Source organism: Rhea americana, unplaced genomic scaffold (assembly GCF_003343005.1).
Source record: "Rhea americana isolate MKP2758 unplaced genomic scaffold, rheAme1 scaffold_259, whole genome shotgun sequence".
Lineage (NCBI taxonomy): Eukaryota > Metazoa > Chordata > Aves > Rheiformes > Rheidae > Rhea > Rhea americana.
Window position 1 is genome coordinate 406,464 of NW_028186378.1, and position 21,473 is coordinate 427,936.

General features: G+C 45.8%; 1 long non-coding RNA gene across 1 annotated transcript in view; it reads right to left on the reverse strand.

The window, feature by feature from the left end:
- Positions 1–555: 555 nt before the first annotated feature.
- The window catches only part of LOC146594467 (uncharacterized), a 30,151-nt gene continuing 9,233 nt past the window's right edge, over positions 556–21,473 (reverse strand). The window contains exons 2-3 of the long non-coding RNA XR_014896174.1: positions 4,667–4,952; positions 556–1,649 (exon numbers count right to left, since the gene is read on the reverse strand). This is a non-coding gene — a long non-coding RNA (uncharacterized LOC146594467). The remainder of the gene's footprint in view (positions 1,650–4,666; positions 4,953–21,473) is intronic.

The following is a 21,473-nucleotide window of genomic DNA, read 5'->3' on the forward strand; positions in this document are numbered from 1 at the left end:
ATTTGTAATTTATACCCAAAGGATGGATGAGTTGAGCCTGAAATCCCCAGCTCTAAAAAACACCTTAAAGGTTACAAAGATTTCAGTTATTACATTTAATAGGGGGCTGTATCAGCCCCCAGATCAGCAGGAATATTTTCCTGCCCCGTGTCAATGTAATATGAGTTTAAATGCGTTGGAATTTCTCAGGTAACCTTAGGTAGTGGTTGGWTTTGAGCATAAAAAATGCAAAACTAGTTTTTAATTGGGTCATACTCAGGTGCCTGATACTCAGATCTGATTTTTACGTCTTCAACCTGGTATCAATATGAATTACACTTCAGTATCAGAAAAAAAGGGGGAGGAAGGGGATATCCCATCATTGCATTGCTATGCAAAACTCGGTTATATTACACCACAGTAATGAATGAAATCTTCACAATCTTAATTCATTTTTTCTTATTCCTGAGCATCTATAATTTTAAGCAAAAATGTAAAAATTCAACTAAATAACTAAATGTGACTAAATACGTGTTGCTGCGTCCTTCTCTGCCTGATCTTTCGMTAAGGGTGGAAATGGTACATCCAGCAAGGTTTGGGATTTTTTTTAATATTTTTTTTTCTGCATATAGCTGTACTTCTGTGTTTACACTGAAGAAAGCAGGCTGGAAAACGTGCCTTGCGCTTGGAGCAGACAGTGCGGCAGGTGCTCACCTTTCCCGTTAGTTCCCGTGAGAGTTCATGTCTCTGCCTGGGACAAGAGCGTTTCATTTTCTGCTGCACGGATGAATCTTGCTTTTATTTTAGGAAGTCCTACTGCATCCAGGGACTTTGAAAAGATCTTTAGCCCGAGACTTTCAGATGCACCTGTGGACCGCTGAGCTCCCAGAAAAGGCGGATGCAACTTTTGAATCGGATCAGGAAGTTTGAGGCATTGGCAAAGCCGGTTAAAACGAGCATTACGTGATATATGGGTGGAATTTGCCAGGAAAAAAATGGATTTTTATTAAAAAATAGTGAAGCTTGGAAAAGCTTCRCATTGCTCTGGGTTTCTCGGGCACTCTCAGGAGTGGTCTAAATCTGCCCTGTTCGGTGACAGTCCAGCTATCACCATCCCTGGGAGCGGAGTCAAGCCAAAGCCAAACGCTTCATTTCTCACTTTTCTGGGTTGGGTTTCCATCCGCTTCCTTCCCAGCTTGGGCAGCTTATTGTTTTCCTGCAGTCCGTGGGGGATTTCTCATACGTGTGCAACATCCCTCATTCCACAGCTGAGCGGAGCGGGAGAGAAAAAGAAAGAGAGAAAAACAACACTTCTTGTGGAAATTTGCAGATCTGTTGAAATCAAACCTTTCCCGATGGGTTTCTAAGGAGCCCAGGCAGGTGCCTGCATGACTGGCCTGGGAACCTCGGCAGTCACCAGCTCCGCGGCGGAGAGAGCAGCCCCGGACGGGCACCGCGCCAAACCGAGGTGCCTCCGAGAGCCTCCGCACGGGCGATTTCAAACCGGGGGTGGAGACGGGTGTCAAGCGATGGTGCTGCATGATTTGTGCCGGCGTGGCGCGAACCGAGCTCTTCGGCCTCGATCCTCTTCGAGTTCAGCTTCCGCTCGCAGGGGAAAAACCCAGCGGTTTGGTCTGCATCGGTGTGACTTTCTGCTTAGATTTTAGTTTCTGCGGAGGCAGGAAATCATGTCGGAACAGTATTAGCACTATCTATTTAACATGCACGTGTGGGAATCCCCCAAAGCACCCGCGCCAGCTTCCACTCCAGGGCTCGTAACCCCTTGAGCCTCAGGTGCCTCTTCTGCAAACAGCCCTAAATCTGTCAGCATTTATTTGACGCTGTTGCTCAGATTGCACTGAAGGAAGATTTAAGCATGCGCTTAAGCAACGAATTACAAAAAAACGCATTGCAAAAATTGAATTAAGAAAAAATATATGTAAGGAATTGCACAAGGAGTGTTCACTTGAGGTCCTGCCATTCCTGGGAGTTTGTGTGTCGACAGAGGTTAAATAGATGGAAAAGGGACGATTGGGTCATTGAATCTAGAGCGAACCGATGAAAGCACCTATAAATTAGAGGGGTAAAGAATTTGAACGGCAACTAAAATGCTAACTGCTGTCAGCTAGGCAAAAGCAACTAGATGCAATGATCCCCTCCGCATTCCCCCCAGTAACAAGCATGAATCTTTGTCATTCTAAATTTGCTTTTATCTGAAACGAATAAGAACATTTTACAGGTTTAAAGCGTCGAGATGGTTTTGCTGTGAGTAATCTTGAAAAACGCGGAAAACCAAAATAAACCAAAAGGCCACAGCAAACCTCCACACGAAGCTGAGACGAATCCCTCAGAAATAATTCTCATTGGCTCCTAAAACTCATGGAAATGAGGAAATGTGGGGGGGGGGGAAGTTGAATTGTTAGCCCAAGGTAAGTGGTTAACGAGTGCTAAATATACATGTCAGTGCAAGATACACAAACTGCAAGTGGCACTTTCCTTCTAGGAGATTGTGTAGGGCAGGAATAGTCATAAATGAAATCCCTCACGCCTCCCTCTGGGATAGATTAGCGGACAGAAGAGCCAGCAAACCGGACTCCTGGTCCCATCTGCTTTCCCAATTTCTGCCTCCTTCTYCCTCCCCCGGAGTCTCAGCAAAGCTTCCCTTAAAACTAAAGGACAAACCTGGAATTGCCATGCAGATCGCAGAGGAAAGTCGGCAGCGGGGTGGGGGCTTGGCGGGCATGGGGCCGGCGCCTCTCGCTCCGCGGCTCTGCCGAGGACGGGACAGACCTCGCCACCCGCCACGGTTCGCTTGGAGAYCACGCCAAGTGATTTATTGTTATTTACTGAGCAGGTCCCTGCACGCGCAGCCCCGTCCAAACGCAGGCATGGCCGCAGCGTGAAGCTCCATGCAAGACCACCGCGGACTTCCCGGGAACAGGGACATCTGACACACAAAACCCTTTGCGAGGCAGGTAACAGGGCCGAGCACGGAGGGAGCGGTGCTAGATTTTGAGCTGCCGCTTTCTGCCTCAACCTCAAGCAGCATTTAGGAAATCGTTTCTGGTTGCAGCGTTGACTGATGGACGTGGTAGAAATTGCTCTGTCTGGAAGCAATTCCCAAGCTGGACAGGTTGCCTTCACCACTTAAGGAAGCGCTTTTATTTTTCCATGACTTTTTTCATGGCCAGGCTTGTACAGGGCTAGCTAACCTCGGCTCACGCAGCCATCATTGGGTTGAAGGGGGTTGTTTTTGGAGGAGGAGGGACCTGGTGCAGTGCCACCTCCGACGTGCCTTCCTCCCCGTGCAGCCCATCCGCACCACCGGCTCCCCTCCGCGAGCAGACGGGAAGCACGAGGAATCGGCCACCAAACGAGCCGTCCGCTCCCAGCCCCGAGTTTCGCGGCAGCCCGGCCCCGCACGTCGTCTGCCTGCCAGCACAAGCACGTGGTTTGCTGAGCTTTGCCAGCTCATCAAGCAAATGTAATCGCGCTGGAAGGAAAAGCCTCCAAAGAAATGTTTCCTCCCCAAATATGCAGAGACGTGCCAAAGCACGAAGTCATAACCCCTGGGAAACGGTATCAGAAAGCCCCTCCTGTGCCTTAGAGATTTCAGAAAGAGAAGATGCAACCCGCTACGTTTTACGGCAGGCGCCTTCAGCACTGAGCTTCCCAGCTCTGCTAGCACAGCCCTAAGTATGACCACAGAGTCACGCACACACAGATTTGACTCGCTCTTGCTTCATTTAAAATGCAGCCAAGCAGCCTTGGGAGCATCCTGAGCGGGTTTTCTCTCTCTCTTTTTTTAGCATAGGCATAGGTGGGGAGAAAGCAGAGGTACCCTAAAGCAGAGGAGACATTGGAAACGCGAGAAGAAGGCACCTGGTGGGCAAAGAACCACAAAACACCTAAAAAGTTCTCTCTCACTGGTTTTACTGTGCTTTGCATGGCAGAGCTCTGTCTCTTTTTAAGGAGACCTTATTTACGAAGTTGGTGTGAGATGTCACGCGCAATTTTTCAGGTTTCCACAAACTGGGGTGGAAAAGGGCTTGCCAGCAGGCTGTGCCAGGTCCCTGCCATCGCAAGTGGCAGATGACGCGCGGCCACCACCCAAGGATCTCAGAGCCAGTCTGGCGTGGAGAGCACCAGCATCGGAGGAGCCGGCCGCTGCCATTCTCCCACGGCGCAGTGCGGTTCGCAGCTCAGGCGGCTTGAAAATTATGTCATGTGGCGCCAGTTATGGGGCAAGAAATATGATCAAACCTCACTTCACACTCCTGCCACAGGTTCTCTTCTTTCCCCGTTAAATGAGATTTTGACATAATTACAGTTTTCCTACTGGAACGAGGGAAGCCTTTACCAGAGAAGCCAGATGTGCTTAGAGTTCAAAAACACTAGCTCAGACTCTGAACTTTTAATTTATGAAAGGCGTTTCACCAATTAAATTATATGTATTTTCCTAGCATCCCCTCCAGGTTCAGGATCCCCGGTGTTAGGCTCTGTGTAAACACTGAGTAAGAGGCTGCAAACTCTTCAGAAGTGAGGATTGTGGAGGGGAGGGAGCCACCCCAAGAACGGAAGGAAATAAAGGGTGAGAGAAGGAAAGTATTATCCCAGTGTGGAACTGGGGAGCCTAGCAGCTAGGCATGATTTAAGAATGAGCCTCAGTGCACGAGTAGCTACTTACCTCTTAGGTAAGCAAAACAGGCRCTCCGTTCCTTTGGCCTGGGTGTCCCACGTGCTCCAAAGGGGATAACACTGAAGCGTTTTTGAAAGTTTGCTGGTCCCGACAGCCTTCAGGTGCTCCGTAGGGCCACTGAATTGACTTGGGGCTACCTGCAGGCTTGTAGCGCTTGAAGAGTTATGAAGTGACCTGCCCAGGGTCACAGGAGAGAGTCTGTGGCAGGCACAGAAACAAAAGGAAGATTTCTCCAGGCTGGTGTGAGCTATGAGGATGTCCTCCCTTCCACCTCCTACGTTTGAACAACAAATTAAAGCCAGAGGCAAGTCAGGACCCTCTGGACAGATGCTGAAACATCAAAGTCAGTCAGGCTGAAACATGAACCAAGTAGACAGATTTTCCAGTGAAAAAATATGTGGCCAGGTGAGAAACCAGCTGACAAGATGATTAAAGTGGCTTTGCTTCCAGCCTTTGAAACTGCTCAGGTTTTAAACAAGCAAACATGCAAGACACTCACTTGGTTGGCTGGCACAGCTGGGCAGGCTCAGGCTAGGGACAAGACCAAGCACAGCCTCCCCTTGTGAGGGATATAGGGAAGGGGACTTCCAATGCTAACATACRGGTTCTCCATGCTGGTTAAACTGAGTTACGGCTCTGCTACTGCAACTTTGCTGTGTTCTTCAGGCGTGCTGTCTGCAAAGCCTGGGCCTCAACTCTGATTTGTGTCCAGGTCTCCTGAGGTCCCTCGAGGTGGCCCCAATCCATCTTCTTGTTCTCCCTGTCTCTTCACCATACCAGCCTGAGAAATCATACCTAGGAGCAACTCTGTGGTCACTAGGGCCACCAACAATCTTCCTGAAGTCTCTACAGGCTCRCGTCTCACTCAGCCACATCAAACCCAGCATTGGGCTCCTCTCCTACCAAGTGCTCACCCAAACACTCACCAAGCCACCATGACCACTAATGAACATTTTGCTGTTCAGTAATAAACAGCTCAGCACCGAATCACAGATGGTAACTGGCCTGTGAGCCTCTACCTCCCTTCCAAATAATATCACTGCAGCAAGCAAAGCAAAGCATGCATGGGAAGTGTTGGAGGCAAGCAAATAAAGTCTGCAGACCTTTCATCTTCAAAGACACTGAATTTCCTCCTTGGGGTCACATGGCCCCTGAAACGTTTTGGTGAAGACTGCCATAACAAATAATGTGCTCTGTTTTCCTGGAAGGARCTGCCCAGGTTTCAAGTGAGGATTGAAATTCATTCCATTGGCAGACTGGGTTTTCTCCTCCTGGTTTCTGTTTTGTTGTATAACAACACAGCCCAAAAGAAAAGGAGCCCAAGGGCAGACCGTGACAAACTGAGTCTCCTCTGTCTTTCTTCTGAATCCTCCAGAGATATTATTTCATTCTCATTCATGATATAGAAATAATATTTATCTCAGCTGCTGCCAATATACTGGGTCTGTAGTGTGTGTGTGTGGATGTGGCTGACTCACAGATGGATTCCTGAAATGACAGAGCTGAGTTCAAACACGGCCTTGTAACATGAGTCTAGCAGGATCTGCTGGCCATCACCCAAGGTAAATGGCCAGGACAGTCCATAGTCAGAGTGAAGGCGGTGGTCAGCCACTGATCTAACTACGCTCACACCACTCCTGCCAAAGCAAACTGTCCGTTTTGACCCTGACTGAGATTCCCAGCACAGTGCTCTTTATGCAAGCCACGGCAAATCTGGAACTATCCTGAAATACAAATAAAGATTATGAGATGGGAAATCCCTAAGAAACCATGCTCCGTGCCGAAAATTTCACAGTTCTTCCTCATACTAGCTCCAAGGGAAAAACATGCCCTGGTTCACCTGGGACTCTGCTGCTCCCAGACTTCTTTCCCAAGGACCACAAACATAGCGAAACCTATATACTCCTAATTTCTTCCACTTCCGCACAGGCAGCTTTATAAGATCAGAGTCCTCTCTCAATCACTTCTCCATTCCAACTATTTCTTTTAATTCTGTGAAGCAAACACAGTCTTGGGTTGGTACAAAGAAATTATGAAAAATGCCCTTGTAGACAGACAAAAGGTAGGTACCACCTGAGATTTCCCACTGTTGGTATCCAAGGTCCTCATTTCTCCTTGAAAGCATGGGACCTTACCTTCATTACTACTAGATTTTACTTGCGCGGCCTATGAAGGGCTTTTATTCTTGCAGAAATTTGGGCCTAAGAAGCTGACTTGCCATAAGGGAATTCCCTTACAGCCGGTTGATATATTGAAGCTATCTTATTACCCAGAGTGGTTATTCTGACCTTGTTTGTGGCCAAAAAAAAGAGAAAAGAATGATGTGATAAATCCAGTTAGAGCATTTGGATTGTTAGCTAGATTAGTAACCAACTGCGGACATTTCGTTGTAAATGCGCCTATAGCTTTGATTAAGTGATTTGTGCAGTCAGTAACTTTCTTCCACTAACATAATAATTAATGTGGTTAAGAGACATTTAGAAAATGTATGGGGAAAGTCAGCAAAATGAAGYGTAAATGTTTATGAAGGTGGTAGTTCTCCTGCATCGCCCCCAGGCTATGCTTGCGAGTGCCACACTACCCTGCCAGTGCCTGGCCTTGTGAAGGGTAACAAGGCTGCAAGGTTGCTTTGATTTTAGCAATAAATAACGTTAACTCCAGCTCTTGGGTTTTGCTCAGGCAATCAGTCACTTTTGCTAACAATGTTAGCATGATTTGTCAGAAATAAATCTAGCAAACATTTCTAGCGTTCATTAATCTTCGCTTTCCCGCGGACTGGAACTGCCGCCAAGGACGCACCAAACRCCAAGAGCCAAATGACACGTTGGTTTGTCCTGTGCACGTAAGCTAAAGGAAAATGGTTAAAACACATCCCCTTGAAGACTGTCAGATGTTTGCTAGTGGGAGAGTTTAGGACCACTTGGGAAGAGCTCTAAAAAAGCCCTTAGCGAGGCTTCAGTCACTGTTCGAGAACCACAGAGGTGAACCCAGAAAATAATACGAAGGAAAAGGTGTACACTTCATTTCCTCTAAAAGCAGTTTGTACAACCCCCTCCTCTGCAGATCTCCAAGATGCTTTTAATTTCTCCCATCCAGAGGTCAGAGCGGTTTCATCCGAGCTAGGTAACTACGTCAGTGGGATTTGTTACACCCCAATACGAGGCATACAATGCATTACTGTTGATAAAGACAAACCGATGAATCAAAACCAAAATAGCAAAAGTGGGTTTAGGAGAAGTAAACAGGAAATGCTCATAAAGAGCAGAAAAAATTACATCACAGCTGGCGATTTTTTAATTTAAAAAACTGCTAAAGGAAAGGAAGAGCGGAGACAGAGCTCAGAGTAAATCCACACTAATACCTCACAGCAACTCAATTCCTCAAACCCGTGAATTAGCTATAAAGCAAAATAATGGATCACATATAAACTTTTCTCACTGGACAGCTGTAGCTTAATCTGACTTATATACCCCCTCTTTCCTGAAGATCCTAGTGGGTTTTATCGCATGTTAGAAAAGAACAAGATCCTTAAGATGAGAAATGCTATATAACAAAACGTTCAAAAGTGTCTTTTTCCAAGAAATGAGAGGTGCTTGTCAGTTTAGGTGTAGAAATGTTATATTCTGGGCTATTAATGCTACTCAATACTGTTCTCATCGGAGTTTTCTACTGAAAAATGACATTCTGCAAAGCTACTTTGCTTTTTGAGAGCACTGTGCCAAAACAGTCAGTTTTGCACGAACTTACGTAATTCAGATTAATATACTAAAACATAATTCAAATAATTTTGATCAGTGATTGATTTTTTTTCTCATTAAAAATCCTATTTGCAATCAAATTTGAAATCTGATCGTCCATTTTGATACTGAAGGGAAAAATTTGTTTTAAATTACTTTAGAAATTACAAAATTTCTCAAAAAGGGAACATCTGGTTCCCACATGGCTCTAATTTTTACTGTGCTGAAGCCTTCAATATGGTGTCTCTTCACATCACACAAGATTAACTCAAATTGGCGTGGATGGTAACAGCCCATGAAGGCTACAAGCTAGATGGGAGAAAAAGCAAAAAGGCAACCAACAGAGTATATTGTTGGCAGAGCTGGTGGATTCCATAGGGAGGTCAGTGTTAGGTCTAATTTTTTCCTACATCTTTATTAATGACGTGAAAATGCAACACGATATGGCAGTAAAACATGGAAAGCAAGAAAAAAAACCCCAGTGCCGTCGATAGCAGAAAAATAATAGTTCCATGAAGTTACTGGTTAGATGACACCTGAAACAGCACGTTCCTTTCAGGGCACCCAACACTACAGTTTGGAGGGAGTTCATAGACCAGCAACAGAGATGATGGAGATGAAGGTGTTGAACTTGGCTCAAGGAAAGATTGGACCGAGTAACAGGCTCTGAGTACTTAAAGAAAATAAACACCCAGGGAGAAATCCTGACCTTGTTGAAGTTGATGTCAAGACTCTCATCGACTTCAGYGGAGCCAGGATTTCACATCAAGGAGGAACAGGAATTCTTTAGTGATGGAGCAGGCTGCATGCATAGAATAAGAAGAAGAAAAAAATGTAAGTAAGTTCATTATCAAGGGAAAACAGGGCAAGAGATTTGAGTTTTGTTTAAAGGCAGCAAAATCTAGAACGCCAGCTAACAGATGCAGAAAGAGCCAACTGCAGTTTTGTAACCCTTTAATTAAAACAAGGTTAAATAAAACTGGTGTTACATATTCAGCTCTAACAAGGAAAGAAAATTGGATGCTAACGAAAGCAACRCTACACCCCCTGCAGCCAAACTCCCAACTGCAGCAAAGAGACAGCATCTCCCCAGTTCAAGCGCAGATGGTTTTATATGGGAAAAGTAAATAAGACATTACCATCTGGTTAATAAAATGCGCATCTAAGCCAGATTTGACTACATGTCCCCAGATGTAAACGTTTAAAAATACATTTTTTTAAAATGTTTTAAGGTTTTCATCCAAAATGCCCACGGARGAAGAATTCTCATTGACATCAAAGCCACTGAACAGAACCACAAAATGTCTTATCTGTCTGCCCTATAAATTATACATTTATATTAAAACTTACTGCTATCTGTGCAGAAATATAATCAGGCTTTACTGCCAGAACATACAGTACACTGCTCAAGATCTGATGAAATTAAGAGGCTGTTGGAGAAGTTGGCTTCCAAATGTATTGCATATGTAAAAAAAATAAGGCATTAGGCAAGCTATTTTCAGCAAATGGTAAATCTGCTCAAAAATTCCACTTGGGAAACAGAATCTATTCAAGCTTTTGAGCTGAAATTGCCAACTCATTCTGTCTGGTAAAAATGGAAACACATCCTTGGGAACASTACTTTTGCAAGAGACCTTTTTCTTTCCAAAATGACATATTACTAAAAAAAAAAACCCAAAATATTGACTAATCTTAACAAAAGAGAGTGGCTTACTCCAGGTTACACAGAAAGTTCTGAGTGACTTAAAGGTGTTAATCTTCCTCCTTTTCTTGAAAAGGAAAGCAAAAAATTTCCAATTTGACTTGCCACCAAGTCAGCTAAGTCACCCTCTCCATAGCTCCAGTGAATGATACCTCCAGCTCTGTTGATATCTGCTAGCAACTGGACCGGTGTTCCTCTTGAATTGCTGTTCTACATTAACCATTTTCCCTTGAGAAGTTTGGCATTACAGGAYTGGCATGACAATAAATGATTGAGGTGAAAGATAAGRAGTGGTTTAGATCAAGCATATGTGYATGACCCAACACTCTGAAATCAGAAGAAAGAGTCAAAACGACTGCAGGGAGGTTAAACAAACCTAAGGCAACCAAACAGAAATTTATTTGAACGGGGAGTGCCACAGATTTGCAGGCTGKCAGGGATCATCTTGTTTGACCTTCTGCCTAGCATGTAGTACACGTCCACCCTATTGTCCAAACCAGGAGCTTGTGGTTGAACTCCTTCACAAAGGTATTCTTGCTTGAACAGTGTGGAATGACAGGAAAAGAGAGCCTCAGACTCCCCACGCCTACCACAGCAGCATATTAGCTATTAGAGTGTGCTGCCAAATCTTATCTTTACAAAGGGGCTGAGTTAGCAGGAGGTTTGCCAGAATGCAAATAAAATAAAATAAAATAAAATAAAAAAGGAAGATAGCATCGTTCAAAGTCTCCATGTACATGCTAAGAGGAAATACATTTCAGTAACAATATAAGGAACCTGCCAATATCACATGAGATAAACAACTAGAATTACTCTCCTGTATGTGTGTTTTGGAAGTAACTTTAGTGCTACACCTACCAACATTGCCTACTTGAAGACTTTTCCTGTCTTACTCAAGCTTTGCGTGCCTGTGGTTTTTAATCATCTTTCCAACCATCGTGAGTAGTGAAGCTGTGTAAAAATTGCTTGTCTCATCTGTGCATCTCAAAAGACCTTCACTAAAAATGAAGTGACAACAATTTGTCCATTCAGCTGCACAAAGTAAGAGGAAGGTAAGACCAAGGGACTACAAATGAGCTCTCTAGCAGGGCCGTGATTCAAATCCCGATCTTCTAATCCACAGACCAGGCTACTTGGATGTGTAAGTTTTCTTACTGAGATAATGTTGTCAGGATAGGACAAAATCAGATACTACTGGAGACTTACTAAAAAAACCAAAAAATCAAAACAAAATCAATGTTGGGTAGGCAGGAATCAATGCTAGGTATTTATCACGTTTGTAAACATATCCTCAAGTTTTATTTTCTTTTGCAAATGAACAATTTTAAAGCTAAGAGTAGCACCCTGGCATCAGTCTAGTACCATTAGATACAAGCTCTTCATGTACAAGAGGTATAAAGTCATTTTGGCCAAGTCTTGGTCAACATTGTCATACAGCTTTCTACGCAGACCTTGGAGAGCTCCCATTAATCCTGGCACCCAGGATGCTGGAGCTGGCATTTTAGTTCACTTCTCTCAATACAGTTCCCATCACAACTTTAAGAGGGTATCTCCAAAGAATCTGATGATACCACTCTCCCATCTGGGTCTGCAGTTTATTGTGAAAAGCATGGAAATAAGTTGGAAGAAAACCAATAACATAATGGTTGCCTTGAAGTAGTAAAGTCCAGCTGAAGTGCATCAAACATGAGCATCTGGGTTTCTGGCTGGAACTTTGAAGACCCACTGCAGCATCACTGACTCAGCTTGGATAAGCTGAAATWCTATTGAGAGCTTTCTGCTTTTGACTCCTCGGTGTATTTTAAAGCTAAATCACAGGAGAAAAGGGCGGGGGGGGGGAAGCCTTATTCTTGCAGCCCATGTGGGGTTGCCTTCCTGGTAGAGCAAGCGAAACTTTTTCAAGACAAAACTGCTCTTTGAGCCATTGTACACTTGCAGAAAGATTTTATCTTTGCTTTCAATTTTACAGTTGTTCCATTTGTTTAAAAGGAAGCTGAAAATGTTTACGGACATGAATCAAACTTATTTTGCGCCTTTCCAAGTACTACAGATAYTCCGTTCCAGGCACTCTTTGAAATGTTTTCCTTTTTCCTGAAAGCTTTTTAAGCTTACGTCAAGTTTCCTCAATAAAAAGAAAAGGTGTTTTCTTATCAGCTGCCTGGCATGGTGTGCTTTTCACATTACACAGCAAGATGGATATTATATATTTTATGCAAGTCCTTAAAAGTGATAACAGAGAGGCAAGCTTGGGGCTGGAGAACTAGCCATCACGGGGCACTCTTTTTGCCCTGTTCAGTGACAAGGACACACACATACGAGCTTTGCTTCCCTTTCCCAAAAGAAAAGTTTACTCTACCTTCCTCCCCASGTCTTCTTTTTTTAATGTTACCGAAAAACTGAGTGACACAGGAACCAGGGCTGTATTGGCTACATATTTAGGCTGTCCTTTCCTTTCAAGAACTCAAAGAAATCAGTCTGTTCTAATAAGGGGGATTGCATTCCTCTCTCTAAGCAGTTCCCAAGCCYATTTCCTCTTTTGTCCCCGTTGCTCTTCCCAAAGCTCTTCACCAGCCAGCACCCCACTCACACAGGGCCATTCACCTCTGAGGTCGGCTCGCTCGAGACAGAAGAGCACGACYGGCCACACACTCTGCATGCCACTGGTGGGCTGGTTCCTCCCATCTGCTCTCCTTCACAAATACTACTCCCCCTCATCAAGCCCTACCCCAGRCCAGAGAGCTCTAGGGTCCTTTCTGGGGTCATCCTCCAGCATGCGGAGGTCCACTTTTCACAGGGTGGTGGATGTTTGAGTGGGTGGAAATGACCCAAAGCTTTTTCTAGTTTCCCATTCCTCCAGTAAATTATCTCCAGATTCCTGCTGGCAGGGTGGGAGCAGGAGTAGGAGCAGAAAGTCCTCAGGAAGTCAGTGACTCAGGAAAAAACTTGAGCACCTATGAAAAGAAAGCCAGGAGCTGTTTTCAGAAGAAGAGAGGCAAGCAAAACCTAAGTGAAAACAGAGCGAAACCAGGAGAGAAAAGGAAGGATACCTCCCTTGACTACCAAAACTCTGASTTGGTGAAGAAGAACGATGAAAGTGCACAGAGGGAGAAGAAACAGGCAGTTGCCTCCAATCCGGGAGCAAAGGGTGGGTTCGTGGAGCTTTTCCCAGTGTTGGGGAATGAAAGGAGCTCCATTTTTTCTGCCTTATGGCTGGCCGTGGTATGCCTTGCCCTGACCGAGCGACTGGAAAACGCTCGCATGAAAGCGATGAAAAGTTTTCAGTGGTACAGCTTGTGTTTTAAATAGCCTRGTGTGGGGCTAAGAATAAAGACCAGGGGGCCTTCTGCTAAATTTATGGGACTAATACCCCAGGTGCAGACAAGCTGCAGCGGAAACAGGGTGAATCTGAAAAAACAATTAAGGGGGGAAATGGACTGTTCTTTCCTTCRTTAGGGAGGGACAGGGGAGGCTTTATGGTGAAAGCGGTAGTTAATATGGAAACCAGTTAAAACCCARCCGCCTCCTGTTCCTGGAAATCAGCACAGTATAAGGATCCTTGGTAGCATCGTGGATTTCATATGGGGCCTGCACATCGCCTCAATTTCCTGGAGGAGTTCAAACCAGCCTCCAAGTGTTATTTTAACACAGTTTCTTGTGTATAAATATTTACAAGACTCTTGCTTCAAATACTCCTTTAAAAATAATAAAATAAAATAACCTTTCAAACCCTGCTACTTCTTATTGCATCTTTGACAAAATATTTTCTTAACCTTTCCTATCTTCAACCCTGGGGCTTTTGCTAGCTGAGCAAACCTCTCTCCTCTCCCTATCCCAGTCCGCCTGTTCTCCTGCAGGGCATCAGACTGCTTTCTTAGTGGTTAATAAAGTTACACAGTACCATAGGAATGTCAAAATTTGGGGGCAGAAGGAGGTAGAGGGAATGAAAGAAGCTTTGCAAATTCAAAGAGCTATCACAAGCACTTGGTTTTCATCCACATGGGTCAGCGGGAGCAGGAGAAAGTTCACAGAGCAAGATGGGTTACGGACATGCGGCATATTTGGCTTCTGAGGCTTGGGACCTACAGCAGGACGGAAAAGCTGTTCTGCATGGCCTGAGCAGAGACCTCACTTGTCCATAAATCTGGCTGCAGAGACAGTTATCAGCCAACGCTSTGTTTGGAACAAGATGGATGTCACAATAGAAAAACCCTCTTCTGCTGTATCATGGGGAAAGAGCAGTGGGTGAGGAGAAGCCTCCAGAGCTTGACTTCTGGGAGGCTTACAGGACCTAGAAACACGGTGACCTGTATGACGCTGGAGGAGGACACAGCCCCTCTCAGGGATGGAGAGCAAAGGATGCACAGATTGAGTGAAAGAGGATCAGGGGGTGGAAGTGGCAGGACCTCACTCCCATGGGCAGATGAGGGTCAGCATGCCCCCAGAGAGAGGGGTGGCCTGCCTGCTGGATGCACTCCTGTCAGGCATGACCCCCCCCACCCTGAGCCATCCCTAGAGCCATCCAAAGTATCTTTGCCATGGGGTGTCTCTSCCCAGCTCTTTCCAGCTGTGAACTGCTCCCCCCAGCCACATTTGGGGCCCTCCTGTTCAGAGTCCAAATAACTGAGTTAGGAAAGAACCAGAGATGTCCAGCTGGGGTTTGGGAACACTGGTGTAAGCTGCCCTTGCCTGGATGGGTCCAGCTCCAGGGGTGCTAGCCGAACGGTGGGTTTCAAAGCTGACAGCTCTGCCGCCCTGACTGAGGTTGCCATTGCTCGTTGTTCAAGGCCCTTCTGACAGTCAGCATCGGCTTTTGACAACCCATCATCGTGGTTGCACTATGTCCTCCTCCACTTCTCCCCATGTCRGCCACCACTCAGCACAGCCCTTGACATCCAAACCTTTGTCATCTGCTTTAAAGTCAGCTCCAACCACCCTGAAAATGACCAGGCTCCATCCACAGTCCACCAAAGCTGTTACACCAAGCTCATTTCGTTGACACTAAGACATATCCCACCACCTTAATGCACCCCACAAAAGAGGGTCCTACTAGGAAACAGTCTGCAGATGGTGTGTCTGCTTCCAGAGACTGATTTTGCTTCTGCTTCAGGTTGTTTAAGAGAGAGAAATGGAGCGGCAGAAGGAAGAGGAAATATGAAATGTGAAATTGCCTGAGGCCACAGCCTGCAGCTCAAGTCAGTACCATCCACCAAAGGAGAGGCTTGGCAGGTGGGGAGAGAAGCTCAGATGGGAGGCCACTGTATGGGAGGCATTCGAGCATCCCAGGAGCCGGGCTTAAAATTTACAGCATGGACAATCAGCATAGACCTAGCTGCAAAGACCTAGCTGCAACCCCCTTTTGGAGGCACTGGCAGACCTCTTCAGTGCAAAATCCTGAGCGGGGATCTTTTCCCTTTTTCTCCTGTGTCCTTGGCCTGGTTTGTCTGGTTTGGCAAACACCTGCTTCTTCCCAAACTGACCYTAAGCTCATCCAGGGCAGAAGAGCCACAGCCTGTGGCCAGCAAGACTCAACACTTGGAAATGAATCAGGCCATTTCTTAAGCCATCATGTAAGCTGGGATAACATAACTCATTTTATGTCTGCAGTATTTGGCCCCTTTTGTTCCTAAAATTGTCTGGTTAGCAAATCCCAAGACAGAGCTGTCAGTCTGCCCCCAGCCATCTCTGCTGTGGCACAGGAACGGGGACAGACTCATTTTGAAGTATTCCTGGGGTAAGTGTGACCTACTTTTATGGCTGCGGTAGCGTTCATTATGAATTCCTAATGATCTCACTGTTCCATTAAATGAAGGTTGCCACTTGTCCYGAAGACTTTAGATCAAGCTGGGATTAACATATCTGCTGACCCATTTCTCCCTTTTGTAGGACACAACCCCATGATCAATAGGTTTTTCAGACTATCTAGGGCTGATCTTCTGTTAGAGTTAATAGATGCCATGAACCAATTCACTCATTTGCAAACATACCGGGTCTGATTAGGAAGGGGTGCTGAGAGGCCAGCCGCAGCCGGGCTTCTTCTGGGGTTGGGCATTTTGGAAAATCCTGCCCATCTGATTTTGACATAACATTCCTCCCGTCTCAATCCCATTAGGAAGAAGTTCAAACACTATGAATAAAAAAAAAAAAAAAAAAAAAAAAAAAAAAAAAAAAAAAAAAAAAAGTGAAGGGAATTGCTGAGGTTGCATTTAGAGCAAATGAAACGCTTCCAATTTAAAAGAGAGACTATAAGAGACTCTATTAAGGGCCTGAAGGCTGCCTGCGTTTCTCCTCTGGCTAGTTATACTTCTGCAGCAACAAAAATACCCAGGTTAGCATCCACCAGCCCATTCTGTTGGTGTTACAAACTGTTACAAAGCCCCAGTAAGACTCACATGGGYATTTGTTCAGCTGGTCTGGTGGAGGGATGAGACAACTTTGATGTTACTAATATGAAAAATGAAGTCCAGAGCTCGTTTCCGTACAGACATATGTCTGTGCTGAGCAGAAAAGCCTACTGCCGGAGGTCCCCACATGGTGCTAATTTTCCCATGTTTTGTGCCTCTCCCATTGCTGTCACCAAAGCGAAGGCTGCTCTGTACGTGCAAGAGAACACTCTGATATTGCGAATGCCATTTCAGTTCATCCCTGTCTAGGCCAGGCCTAGGAGAGACGTCCAGGAGAGGAGAGACTTGCCTGCAAAGCCTACTCAGCTCGCCCAAGGACAGATCCAGCGGCTGAGAGCCCTGGAGAYGGCAGGTTGGAAGCACAAGCTGTACAGCACGAGGAATAAAATAAATAAAGGGAGAGGAATAAATTCCCATGGACAAGCTCAGCGAACACGCTGCAGCCAAATGACCTCAAGTGCACCGCTTTCTTCTCTTGCTGGAGGAAGGCAGAAGTACAGCTGCATTTTTCATAAATAGGAACACCCTAGCTTGATGTTTTTTAAAGCTGTCTAGACAGTAGAGCGAGACCTTATTTCAAGGCACATAATCACTTTCCCATTTTTCTTTGCAGCAGAGGACATTTTCCAAGATTAGATAGAAGCTGGTGGAGCAACGTGTTATTAACCTTGGGTGTGCCTCCCTGCTTTAGGCTCTCCTTGTCCGAGCTGGAGGTGCCTTTCTGTCTGATCACGTCTCCCTTTCATTCATGCTTTCCCCCTTGACAGAAAAGCTTCTTCTTTCATTAGCTGGCAAAGGTTAGATAAAATTATGCATGGGTTGCTGACAGCTTGGAGTGCAGAGGGTGGCGTGGAAGAAGGCTGGCTGCCCTTAACAAAAGGCAAATATTATTTTGTGCTTTCCAACATGGCACTGACTGCTCTGCCTGGAAAGCGCTGAACTTATTCCAGGTGTGAGGTAGTTGCCTGACAATAGCTTGGAGGGAAATGTGGAAATGGCTCATCCTCACTGCCTGGGGACAGGACCCACTGTGGAGACGTTGCACCAGGGGCTTCTGCTGCCAAGGAAATTCCTGCAGGCCCAAGGCCGGGGCTGTCCGAGTGCGAACGGCATGGCACGGGTGTGCAGAGAGCATCCTGTCCCTGACACGGTGCCCTGGCCCCCAGCCTCCCAGAGCAGGCTGCTGTGCCATGACCTATCGCTCAGGTTATCCAAAGGGAACAGCATCCAGCTCAGCTTGTTGCGTTGAATTAAGCCAGCAAAAGCTGAAGACAAATAGACCTTCGCAAACGAGGCCGGCGTGGTGTAGAGAGCGCCGATAAGAGGCTCGCTCGGCTGCCAGGGAAGCCGCGGGTTGACAGGGCAGCATGTCAGCATCCTCTGGGAACGCAGGGAAGTGTTTATGGCTGATGTGACGGGCGCGCTCGCCCGCCTGGTGTTACCGGACTGATGCTGACCCTCTGCCTGGACACTGTTTACGTGGGGTCACTCGGCAGAAGGAAAACAGGCAGGCTGGGAAAAGAGGGGTTTTCTACCGGCACTCTCCATCAACGCCCTGGCAACGCTTCGTTTGCCTGAAACGAGGCCAGCCAAGCCCAGGACACCATCAGCATATCCATCAGCTTCCCTAAACGGGAGAACTGGGGCCCTGCTCCCCACCGCATTCTCCAAGCTGTATTTTTTCCATTTTCTTTCCCATCMCCTATCTCAGAAAAGTGACCAGAAAACCTGGCCAACAAAAATGCTTTGAAAAAGTGTCATCCCAGTACAGGACTGCCACGTCTCCGAGTAGCTGTTAAAATAATTAGCCGTGCACAGTAGCAAGCAGAAGCAGCACTCTTGCTTTTTGCATGCTCAGCATTTTGCTTTAGAGGATGCAGAACCTGACTTGGGGAATAATTTCTGCYCTATATCATCTGGTATTTCCCTGCTCCCTAAAGAAGGCAGTTAAAACCAGCCAGGGGAACTGCCTTTCCTTGTACGAATTCTCCACTGCTAAACAGAAAGTAAATACATGAGGTACCTGATATTAATGCTTTACTTCACAATTTACACATCAAGTACTTTAATGAATTGTTTTCACTATCATTCTCTCGGCAATGAATAAGCTTAAAAGTAACGGACTTGTAATTAATTAAACTTTAATTACAATAATTTGTCATTTTATTATTTGCAATTATTACCTTAAAGGTAATAAAAATTGCGGGATATCACAACTGAATACAAATCCCTAATCAGAAGTAATCAGCTCCCATCATAACCTTGAACAAGGGTGACTTTATTAACGCATCTCCCCTGGAGCCCGAGCCCCTGCCTTCCCCAGCGCCGCTGCAGATGCGGCAGTGCAGGCAGTGGCTGCGGTAACCTCAGTCCGGGCCCGGGTCTGCCCAGCTCCTCTACATTCCCCTGCTTAAGCGCACTTTGATTTACTAAAGCAGTTATCCTCCATAATTCCTATTTAATTATTAGCTATAGTTTCTTCTGGCTCCTATGGATAGGTTTTCCAGCTCTATCGAGTTTACAGATCTACAGTTTAGTATAAAAGRTGATGTAGAGATCTAAATTCAACGCAAACAATTGTTTTGAGTAACACGAAAACGCATTCCTATACCACTGAAGTACTACACCTCCAAATTGGTGACACTCGCAGGAGAAGCTCCTTGTGTCTGAAATGCGAAGTAGAAAAGGGCCAGGGTTAAGTTTTATCTGCTTGTTGCTCCTTTCCCCGTGACTATTTCCAGGACCCTGGATATCCATATTCACATGCAGTTAATTCTCGCTACTTGAAGGAACAAGATATGCATTTCCTCGTCCCTGCATCTTGATASGCTCCAATCAGACGCACGACTCCATGGCATATTTCCTTTGGCTTGGCCCTATGTCTTAAAAAAACATGTTTTAGAACAGTTTTCCACAGACCAGTCTCAAGACATCTTCAAAAGGCATGAGAACAGCATCCACAGCAGCAATTAGGCCATAATTAAGCARAGACTTTCCAAGGGAATGCCCGCAAGGGGCTATTTTTGCAGTGTGGGAGGGGTCTTCAGGTTGGCTTGTTCCATCATACTAAAATTACCCTTTCTCACCATCCTTGGCCAATCCCCTTCCACAAAACAAGACATCAGTCGGTTTTGTTCTTTGAAGTCCATAAAGTTAATTGATCGGGAAGGAACAATTCTATTTTTAGCCTTGTTTCCTCGGGAAACGGTATATGCATTTGTCTATCCTCCCTTAATCTCTTGTGAATGTATTGGCCAACTTCATGCAAATCTGACAGAAGGAGAGAGGGCTCACAGCCACAACGTGCCCACGAGTTACAGGAAAACCAGCCAGCTGGGAAGAGCAGAGAGAAATCCAGTAAATGACGGCGAATCACAAGATGAATTTCACTTGTCGCATTGCTCCTGGGGTGACCTGTCATAGCTGGAGCCACCGCGCTGCTGGATTGCAGCTGCTACACACTGTAAGAAAGATGATCCGTCACAACAGAGAGAGTGAGCCTCCTCGGATTTGCGGTTGTGCAGAGTTACAACATTGCTGTGCCAGTCCAAACTGTGGGTGCTTCTTTCCAACACATCCCACCCGGTTTGCATTGATCCTCTTGGAGAGAAGCTAGGGGCCATCATACGCCACTGGTTTTTCATTCGACTTTCTTGCTGTGCCTGGCAGAGACCTGAAATCTCCAGCACAGGTGAGGGACACCCATCTGGCCAAGTGCTACTCCATGGGCAGTGCTGGTACGTCTGCCTCTGCAAGGAGCCCTGTCCATGCTCTGGCACTGCACTGGAGGACTGGTGGAGCTGAGATCCGCCAGCTACCTTAGAGCAAAAGGCTGTTTTATGCATTAAACTGAGGCTTGAGAAAYCTAATGCCTCCCTGACTCCTGTTCCCACCGGCACATGAGGAGCCAGCGTGTAGCAGCACTGCAGGGGGCTGGAGAGACCCCAGGCAGACCACAAGCCTCTCTGGACTTTCATATTTCAAATACAGCATGTTTCTCCTGCTCCTGGTCAGCAACTCAGCTACCACTTCATAAATCAACACCCCACTATCGTGTTTGTTCTGCAACTAGACAGTTTGACATGAAACAATACAGTCCTGGAGGCGTCAGCTTCCTTGGGTTATCTCAGTGGAAGGCTAACATCAGAGACTCACTTTATCCACCAAGACGGTTGCACTTTCAAGTTATATGCCTCAGACTAAAATTCCCTTGCTCAAAGCCTTSAGAGGTCTAAACAGTCCCTATTTTTAAGCTATGATACAGCAGCGTTTTCAACAGGCTTAAGACCACTCATATCTTAGCACCTCAGTCTTACAGAGGTTTGCAGATATGGTTCAACCCTAGACATGCAGTCATTCAAAGGACCTCACCATGAGCTGAGAGTTAAATGTAGCTAGAAAACCTGTGGGATCAGGGCCTGAAGTTAGGTGAACCTTAGAGAACAAAAAAAAGACCACGGTCCTATGATATTTGCATTTCTTGTAAACATGCTTGCAAAACCACTTAGCGAATGAATGCTAATTGTTGTGCGGAAAGCCCACCCTCTTCACRGCAGAAAAAAAGAAATACCCAAGGCAGATGTTGCCAAATTCTCCTTTGACCGCCAAATAAAATGCAGGTGATCTCATCCACATTGATTGGCAGTAACCGAGTAAGAAAATAAAAAGGAAATTACTTCATTTTAAATGTCTCTTAACTGATGGTAAGCGATAAAAAAGCTACATTCAACAGCAAAAATCCGTGTGACGAGCACACGAATGCCAGAACAAGTTCAATATGACTTGAGCTGTCAGGAGGGCTGTTAAGAGGGTGCAACTGCAAACCTTTAAACCAATTTAAGTGCCTTCGGCTAGGTTTGCAAGACAATCATGCTGCAAACAAACATTTACATGAAAAAGGCTGCAGGCCTCCACTTGTGTTGCTTTTCCAGGAGCAGGCTGGCAGAGACCAGGGT